The sequence below is a fragment of the Macrobrachium nipponense genome, chromosome 14 (assembly GCF_015104395.2).
Source record: "Macrobrachium nipponense isolate FS-2020 chromosome 14, ASM1510439v2, whole genome shotgun sequence".
Lineage (NCBI taxonomy): Eukaryota > Metazoa > Arthropoda > Malacostraca > Decapoda > Palaemonidae > Macrobrachium > Macrobrachium nipponense.
The window spans coordinates 36,128,209-36,138,090 of NC_087207.1; positions in this window are offsets into that span (position 1 = coordinate 36,128,209).

Below are 9,882 nucleotides of genomic sequence, written 5' to 3' on the forward strand. Positions count from 1 at the left end.
CATAGAGGGAGTTAATACTATTTTAGCGGGAAAGAATATAGTAGACGATGTAGAGGCATTCAGAGAGGCGAAAGCTTTGCTAGATTTCAATAAGGGAGACCTCAGTCATAGGTCAAGGAGTTTCCAATTTACGAAATGTCGTACCTGGACAGACTTGCAAGCATTTTGAAACCGCATATGGCTCAAAGGAACACGGAGATATGGTGAGAGACCTTCGAGGTCTTTATAAACTACGGAAAGGCACTAATAGCCTTGTAGAACATAGTTCAAAGCTGTTTGACGCAGTGGCAGATTGGGTAGGAAAATTGAAAACATCTAAATGGGTTACAGGGGATAATCTCCCTCTAAATAATGTTCATAAACTGATCTATTTTTCCCTGCTCTTACACGAGGTACCCGATGCAATAGTGGATAGCTTTGATGAAAAGGTTGAGCCTACCTCAGACGAAGAATTACTTTATACCCAAATAGATAAACACAGGTCTAAATGTCCCACCGTAGATAGCACAATTTTTAACGGGACAGGCCCGAGGGATAGAGTACAGAGAGACACGGAACTCTCTTCTCATCGTCTGTGTGCAAAAGTTGAGTATAACAAGAGATCGTTCGATCAAAAGCAACAGCAGTTGCGTTGTTTCAACTGCAATAAACCAGGACATCCAAAGAAATTGTGTAGGGTTAAATATTGCGGATTGTGTAAAAGTACTGAGCATTATTGGCAGTCTTGTCCGTCTCAGATACGGAGAGAGGCGAGGCCTGCACCGCAAGGTTCTGGTAATTATAATGTGAGAACTTCCCAGGCGGGTCAAACCAGAGGGCAAAGGGATCGGCGAAATTTTTTGGAAGCCCGATCAACAAAAAGGGTCACAGGTGATTGGTATATGCCATTGTGGTCTCGTGTGGGGGACGCCCCAGAGCCCAAGCCCATAGTCTATGGAATCAGTAGTGGATGTGATATCCTGTTTTCATAGACACTGGGGGCATCAATAAATCTAATGGACTATAATTTGTATCAATCCATGTTCTCCAATTACCCTTTGCAGCCCTCTACGTAGACGGTGTGTGATGTGCAAGCCCATAGATTAAACACCCTGGGTTGTGTACAAATAAGGTTTGCTCTCGGTGACAGAGTGTTAACAGAACCTTTTTTGGTAATAAAAGGAGTTGCCATTAGGTAATAAAATCTTGTTGGGTCATCCTGCTTGTAGAAGACAACCAAGATTTCGATCCATGCGGGTGCTAATGGGATAACAATCGGGAAAATGAATTACCTCATACCATATGAGGACGTGAATAGAATGGAGGACATGGAGGTTATTGAAAGAGGAGAGGTGCTCGGTGGTATTAATTGCGGTGATACGAGTGTTATGGGGAAAGGTAATGTTAAAACACACGTTGGTGATCTGGGAGATGATTACGGGAGTTCTATCAGAGTTCATAGTGGTAACAATGATACTAACAATACTGGTGATGATACTAACTATGGATGTTGTTTCTGATACTAACAATGCTGGGGATAATACTGAGGGTGGTAATTTGTATGGGGCGGTGGCAAGGGGAGATATTAACCACAAATATAGAGGTGTTTTATTTGAAGACATTATGTTACTACCAGGTTCAAAGGTTATGGTAAAAGTTAAATTGAAGGAAATGAGAAACCCACAGATGTGTGTGTTATTGACAGTGAAAAGCTCAGGGGAGTTGTTAGCACGGCATCGGTGAACAGTGTATCCAAGAATGGGGTTACGTGGGTGGAGCTATTAAACTGTAATGATACAGTTAGGAGATACCAGAATAAAAATACATATATAGTAGACTTCCATGATTGGAAATGCGATAGCGGTTCTGTGGCTATCGTAGAGGGGGAAACCTGAGTTTTCGGAGGCAGAAATACAATCAAAGGAAACAAACAAAAAATTTAGTGAACATTTGGCTAATGCGGATTATAGCGAACACGTTGAAGCGATAAGCGGGCTCTTGGCGGAATTTGGGGATACGGTAGCCTTGCAAGGTGATAAATTGGGGTTGACTAATGTCTTAGAGCATAAGGTAAATTTGGAGAGCACACAAAACCTATTTATATTCCTGCATATCGCATACCTTTCAAAATCAGAGAACAGGTAGAGAAAGAAGTTAATAGATGGGAAGAAGAAGGAATCATTAGACCCAGTGTGTCTCCTTACAACTTTCCCTTGTTAGCGGTACCTAAGAAAGACGGTTCGGTCCGTGTTATGCGTCGATTTTTAGACGTTTAAATGAGAAAACGATCCCTGACCGCTACCCAGTTGCGTGCATACCAGATCTTTTTGTCGAAATTGGGGGACATAATATTTATAGTTCAATTGATTTGGCGCAAGGTTTCTTACAGGTCCCTCTCAGCGAGAGTAGCAAGGAATATACCGCCTTTTCAGTGCCCAAGGGACACTATGAATTTACGCGAATGCCTTTCGGTTTATCGGGCAGTCCGATGACTTTTACCAGGTTGGTGAACACAGTTTTGCACGGGTTATTGGGCAAAAATGTTTTTGTGTATATGGATGACATCCTGATCGCAACGGACACGATCACGCAACACCTGGAAGTGCTTACAGAAGTACTTAGGAGGCTTAGATTAGCGGGGTTGAAAATCAAGTTAGCCAAGTGTTCGTTCTTGAAAAAGCAGATCACATATCTAGGTCACGTCATATCTAAGGAAGGGGTTAGAGTAAATGACGATAAAGTCAAAGCAATAGCGAATTTTCGCATCCCCAGATCAAAGAAAGAGATTAAGTCATTCCTGGGTATCGCCGGTTTCTTCAGGAGGTTCGTAAAAGGGTTTTCTAACTAGCAGCTCCCCTAACTGATGTGTTGCGGGAAGACGTCAATTTCAATGGAAGGAATCCCAGGCGGAGAGTTTTTCAAAAGCTTAAAAGATGCGCTAATGAATCCCCCGGTTTTGAAGTTTCCAGATTTTAAGGAATCTTTTACATTAGTGACTGATGCAAGCCAGGAAGGCATAGGTGCATGCCTTATGCAAAAGTTTGATGGGAAATTTCATCCTATAGCTTTTTATAGCAGGAAGTTCAGGACAAAAGGCAGTAACGAGAAGTCCATGGCCACCATAGATAAGGAAGCCTTTGCAATAGTGTCGAGCTTAGTTCATTTTAAAATGTTACTGATGGGGAATAAAGTAGAAGTCCTTACAGACCACAAACCGTTACTTGATCTTTTTAATAAACCCGATTTGTCTCCCAAAAGAGCTCGATGGTTTCTAACTATCAGAGATTTTGATGCAAAGCTCAAATATATAGAGGGCAAATTTAATGTTGTCGCGGACGCTTTGAGCAGGAGTTTTCATGACGTGGAAGGTTTCCAAGTCGCGCAGGTCACTAACGAAGCCATACAATGGGATATACCCCCACATAGAGCTAAAGCAAGATGAAGACGAGGTCTTAGCAGATGCGAAAGCATTTCTGAGAGGGGAATTAGTCAAGAAACGTTATAACTTGCCTTTTTCGGGTTTGGGTTAGAAGGAAATCTGTTGGTTAGGAAAATTAAATATAAGTTGAGAACCAGTGAAAGTAAAGGAGATACGACACAGATCGTAATTCCGAAAGTCTTAATTCCAGTGGTTTTAGATATAGTTCATTGCAGGTTCGGTAGTCCTCACTTGGGAATAGAAAAACTTATGATGAGGTTCGGGCTAAATACATTTGGAAAAAATATGGGTAAAGATGTGGAAAATTTCGTAAGGAATTGTGCGGTGTGCAACGCATGTAAGCCTGCTAGGACAACGTCATGCAAATTAGGATCGTATCCTATACGAGTAAACCTTTTCAGAGAATACATATGGACGTCTTAGGGAATTTTGTGAGTCTAGATACGCGAACAAGTACTTGCTAGTGATAATAGATGAACTTACAAGGATAGTAGAAATTTTCCCACTTAAGCATAAAACAGCCGAAGAAGTACAATAGCATTCTTCAATGGTATCGTTTGCAGATACGGTTCACCCGAAGTTCTATTAACCGACAATGGGAGGGATTTGTGAACAAAACCTTGGAGTGTTTAGCTGAATTCATGGGAATACAGAAAGTAACAATTATTCCATACAGACCCGAGGCTAATGGGTTGTGCGAACGAGCGAACAGGAAAGTGCTCGAAGCGCTCAGAAAAACGGTAGGTGGTAATGATAGAAATTGGGACAGATATATTAACGTTGTTTAGACATAGCATTAACACCATGGTTAGCGATTCAATTAAAATGTCCCCTTTTGAAGCTTTGTTTGGTTATCCAGCGCGAGGCACATTTGATTTGTTAACTACGCCTCACCAGGGGGAGGATACAGTTGAAGCGCTGATATCCACAGCGAGAGAGAGACCGCATGTCCTTAGCCGTATTCTCGAGTCCACAACCAGAGATATGGTTCAAAAGAGTATTAGTAAATCATCTGATCCCAAGATCAATGTCGGTGATAAGGTATTTTTAAACTTTAACGTGAGAAATGAGTTAAATTACAAACTAGCCCGAAGTTTGAAGGTCCTTTTAAAGTCATTGAAGAGAAAATTGGAAATAGGTTTGTAGTTTTAAATGAACGGACAGGTCAGTCGAAGCTAACACATATCTCGAAATTGAAAAGAATTGGTTGTGGCAATTAATATATGATCGCGCAATTGCATTCATTTTTCCTTTTTTTCTTGTTATCTGTTTTTGTAATTTGATGACAGAATGGTTTTGAATTTTTTTTTTTTTTTTTTTTTTTTTTTTTTTTTTTTTTTCCTTCTCCTTTGTTTCCTTCGAATGTTTTTCTCTCTTATTGTATGTAAGTCTGCGGCGTTTTGGCGTAAGATTTCGGGGTTAATATTTTTCGGCAAATGTTTGCTTTAGCTGAGAAACGAGATGTTTTTTTTAGCGTGGGGTCAGTAATTAAATAGAGGAATTATTTATGTCACCATAATGAGGTGGTGTTATTATTAAGATGATGGTTTTATGTATAATGAGATGGTTCTGGGGGGTGTGCTTACGAAGATCAGTACTAAACATTTTTTTTTGAGAATCATGAGTTTCTAGCGTCGCGAGTCTGATTATGCTGCAATGCTCAGCACCTGACGTGTTCATAGGTGGGTTTCTTTTTTGCTGAAGTTGCTGTAAGGAGTCCGGTTGCGAACCTTCCCTTTGGAATTGATGACTCGGGGATTTGCACGGTTTTCGGAGATGCCGATTATGAACTTTCACGAGAACGTGTCATATAAGGGGATTTTTTTTTTTCTTGTCGATAGGGTTGCTGCGCTAGCAGATTTCTATAACGGTACACATTCCTTTTTGGGAAAAGATGTTGAATTATATGTTTTTTTTTTTTCTTTCTTAACGTCGTCCGAGATGATTAAACAACTGATGGTTTTCTTTTTCTTTTCTCTTATGTGCGCTGTGTAATTGGGAGGGGAAAGTTCACTTACTATTGTTGTATTATCTTATTTTTATTTATTTATTTTTTTCTCTTCTTTTTCTTTTCTTACGAGAGATGTTGCAATGAGGGTTAAGCTCTAAATAGCATTCATCTATTAGATAGAAGATATAATTTGTCAGGGTATGTGGGTTGGATAGAAGTGTTCGTCATTATTATTTATGGAGGCTAGTTATATAAACCATAAAGGGGTTTTTAACTGTTAGACTTTATGAGTTCTCTTTTGATAGTGTGTTTGTCAGATATGGGATTATTTGTGAGAATTCAGTAGGTAAGATTTTTGGTTTAGCGAGGAATTTTTCTTTTTCTAATATTTGATTAGTAGATTGAATATATTAATTAGTGACGAATTTTGTGGGGTAAAAAAAACAAGACTTTAGTTATTTTATGACCATGTAGACCTTTTAAATACGGACACACAATGACTTTGGAGAATTCCCAATTCTACGTGAGGATGCCAAGGGAGACGACTTCGTTCTACAGTACCAGAGATTGAGTCAGTCTACACACAAAGGGCATTTTTGTGGACTGCCTTGGCAAAGGATGAGATGTCTTCGATATAATTTCTGGGATAAACCAGGAGTCTACAGTCTTCGATGAGGCGGGTGCGAGTAGCACTTGCATAGAATAACGGGGTGGTGACCACGTTTACTTCAGTAGAAAACGTCGAATCTACAGTTTAGCGACGGGAGGGTGTTGGATACACTCACGAGGGTCGCAGACGTTGAATATGGCGCGTGCTGAGTTGTTTCGAGTTGGGTTACGTACTCGAGACCTGAGTCTACAACAATTCGCTCATTCTACAGGGATCCCAGCTGTTTAACAGTTCCTGCAGGGTTCTTACAGACTTCTTCATGGTACTTAGTCGGCGTGTCTACAACTCGTCGATAAAGGTGTTTCACCGACACCTTCACGGAAGCCATAAGGCGGTTCGAATCCCGCCTACAGTGGAGTCCATTACTGTCCCGCCACTCGAAGATAGTGGTGAAGATGAACCTTTTTTTTTCGATGACCGCTATACTATACCAATAGTAATGATCATGTTAGCCGCTATACTGATCGCCATTTGTGTACTTGGAGTCCTTAAACTTTTATGCATTCGACGAAGCACAAGTGCTCCGGCAACGGAGGGTGGCTCTAAGTCTGTGGTACAGTGATACATTGGGCATTAGTTGCCGATATGGTGTGAGACGGGAGTGCATTATTTTCTTTTTTGAGCCAGCCTCTGTTTTATATATATTGTAAGACGCTTGTGTGTCCTAGAGCTAAGGCGGGTGCTAGCATTAGGGTAGCCGAGCTCCTCTAAAGAGGTGAAAGAGGGGGAATGGCTATAATATGTTTAAAGTGTTTTATATAATAATAAAGTCACATAGCTCTGCTTGCCTAGAGACAAGGGGTGGTACACTGCAAAGTTCACCGGGAGAGAGAATGGTATTTGCTGAACAAGCAACTTGTCTCAGAGGTCGTTCCCCGTTTGCGAGGCATGTGCATTCGTTTGTACGCGTATTACAGGCCTACTGGTTCAGGGTACTTGTGGAAGACGCATTCTTTGTGCAAAGGAGAGAACAAGCGGTTACCCTAAGTGTCAGGAGAGAACGCCCATCGAAAAGGTAAGACACGTTCTTTAAAAACTTAGAAAATCTGTTACCTTTTGGGAAAGAGAGAGAAGTGTGGAAATATTCTCTTTACGTAAATACTTTGAGAGAGTGACGTGTGGTGTCTATATAACTATTATCTTTATTACAGATGGGTCCGATTCCATGGTTGATTAGGAATGGAATTCTCTAATTGACTAATACTAGACAGTGTGACTTGTTTGGGGTTTGAGAGTGTAACCTTAGTCCGGAAGGTAGAATGTTATCTTATTGGTTTTCTTTATGGGCAGATTTGGGTATTTGTGCCATTATGACTTGTTAATCATTTTGTTCTTTGTTATAACCAATTGCTTTGGGAAATAAATGATATTTTTGTATATTTACGCAGTCTTAATAAGCCTCGTGACATCTTACAGACAGGGCACCGTTGGCAACAGGTAAGAGTTCCCAGTTTGTGTAGTTTAGGGAATAGGGGGGGGGGATATATATATATATATATATATATATATATATATATATATATATATATATATATATATATATATATTATGACATGCTCGTTCCCTCCTTGAAAATGTAGTCTAACACTTATATAAATGTCCTTGACTGGAGGGACAAGAGCGATCACAAACAAAAATTCTACAGCAAAAGGCCGATATTACTGAAGAAGGAGGAATTTACATAAACTCTGGAGTTTAGCTTTAAATGAACTATACTTACATTTAAGTTACAGTAGGTCCAGGAGCTAATGAGGCAGTTGATTGTCGATCCACCGGAAACACGTGGCTGGGAAATGAACCAGAAGAGGAGATAAGAATTTGCGCAAATGGGTTATATCAATGCAAGCCTTATTCCAAAGGGTTCCCAATTTCTCCCAGAATCAGACACGGTGTTTGTCTGCAAAGACATTGCATTATAGCATCAGTACTAAGGCGAGGAACACATGGGTAACATTACACACTACTTGTTCTTACCCACTTAATGGGCATGAAATGACTGGGAGTTTACACAGAAAGGACGATTGCGTTGCTTGAATTAACTAGGGAATGTTTACTAGCATCACAAAGGAATTAATTACAGCATTGAACCAAAACTGGGCGAGTGAGAAGCTGAACAAAGAAGGGGGGAAAGTCACCTTGGAAGAATGGAAATGAAATACAGACAAGAGGCAAAACAATTCCTTGACTGCACTAAATTTGGGTTTGGTAGTCTTCTTATCTGCTGATATTTCTGTGCACTACAGAGGCATAAGAACACTTGTGGGATCCCCGAGAAGAGGCAGGGGAGCAGGGCTGAGGTCTGAGGCAGTTCTGAGTTGTTCTGAGAAAGAGCTGCTGTGGCCCCGCTCTTTTAAAATCTCACCTGGGTAGGCTCCGCCCCTCATCCAAGGCCCCATATGGAGAGTAAATCCAGAGCAGCCAATGGGAGCAAAGAGGGTTTTTCGAGAGAATGGAGGCTTCCAGTTCACAGGGGCAACTTGCATATAGGCAAGGATGAATGAGTCTTGTTATAAAGAGGTTTTACTTTTCCTTGGTTCTGGCTTAAAATCCTGAACTATATATATATATATAATATATATATATATATATATATATATATATATTTATATATATATATATATTATATATATATATGTAATATTTATACACGGATATATCTTTTTCTTTTCCTAGCTTAAACCAATTTTTATATGGGGTCGCCATTGCGAATGAGTCGTCTCCATCGATTTCTGTCCTGTGCCTCGTTCTCATACATACCTTTCAATTCCCATATCTTCCCCTACACAATCAAGCCATCTCTTTCTTGGTCTTCCCTTCTTCCTTCTACCCCTTACTTCCATTTCCAACGTATGTCTTCCAACATGACGTTCCTCCCTTCGGAACAGGTGTCCATACCATCGAAGCCTTCCTTCCTGTATTTTCTTCGATATTTCAACTACCTTTGTCGATCCTCTTATATACTCATTTCTAATCCTATCTTCCCTTGTTACTCCCGACATCCATCTCAACATTCTCATTTCTGCTACATCCATCTTCTTCTCCTCTGTTTTCCCCATACTTGCTGTTTCTGTTCCATATAACATTGCTGTCTGACCACCGTCCTATGGAACTTTCCTTTCAATTTCAGAGGGACCCTCTTGTCACAGAGGACCCCTGATGCAGACCTCCAGTTATTCCATCCTGCCTGAATTCGGTGTCTCACCTCTTGGTCTATGCTTCCACTATCCTCTAATACGGACCCTAAGTACTTGAACTTCTGTACTTTCTTTATTTCTTCCCCACCCAATCTTATGCTACTTCCACCGTCCTCAGTAATACTAGAACACATATATTCGGTTTTTGATCTGCTTATTCTCATTCCTCTCTCCTCAAGTGCTGCTCTCCACCTCTCCAACCTCCCCTCCAACTCCTCCTTCCCCTCTGAACACAACACAATGCCATCCGCATAGAATGGGCTAAGTGCTGACCCCTGGTGTAATCCAACTCCTATCTCAAATCCATCCGTCTCTCCAACACTACTCCTCACTCTAGTATACCACATTCCAGTACATCTGAATAATTCTGACATACTTTTCGGCACCATCTTCTCCCTCAAACATCTCCATATTTCTTGCCTTGGCACTCTGTCATAGGCCTTTTCAAGGTCTATGAATACCAGATGCAGGTCTCGTTGTTTTTCTCTGAATTTCTCCATTAGCTGCCTTATGCAAAATATTCCATCCATTTTGCCGCTTCCCTTCATAAATCCTAACTGTTCCTTCCCTATTCTAACTTCCTCTCTCAGCCTGCTATCTATTATTCTTTTCAAAATCTTCAACGTGTGAGACATTAGTTTTATACCTC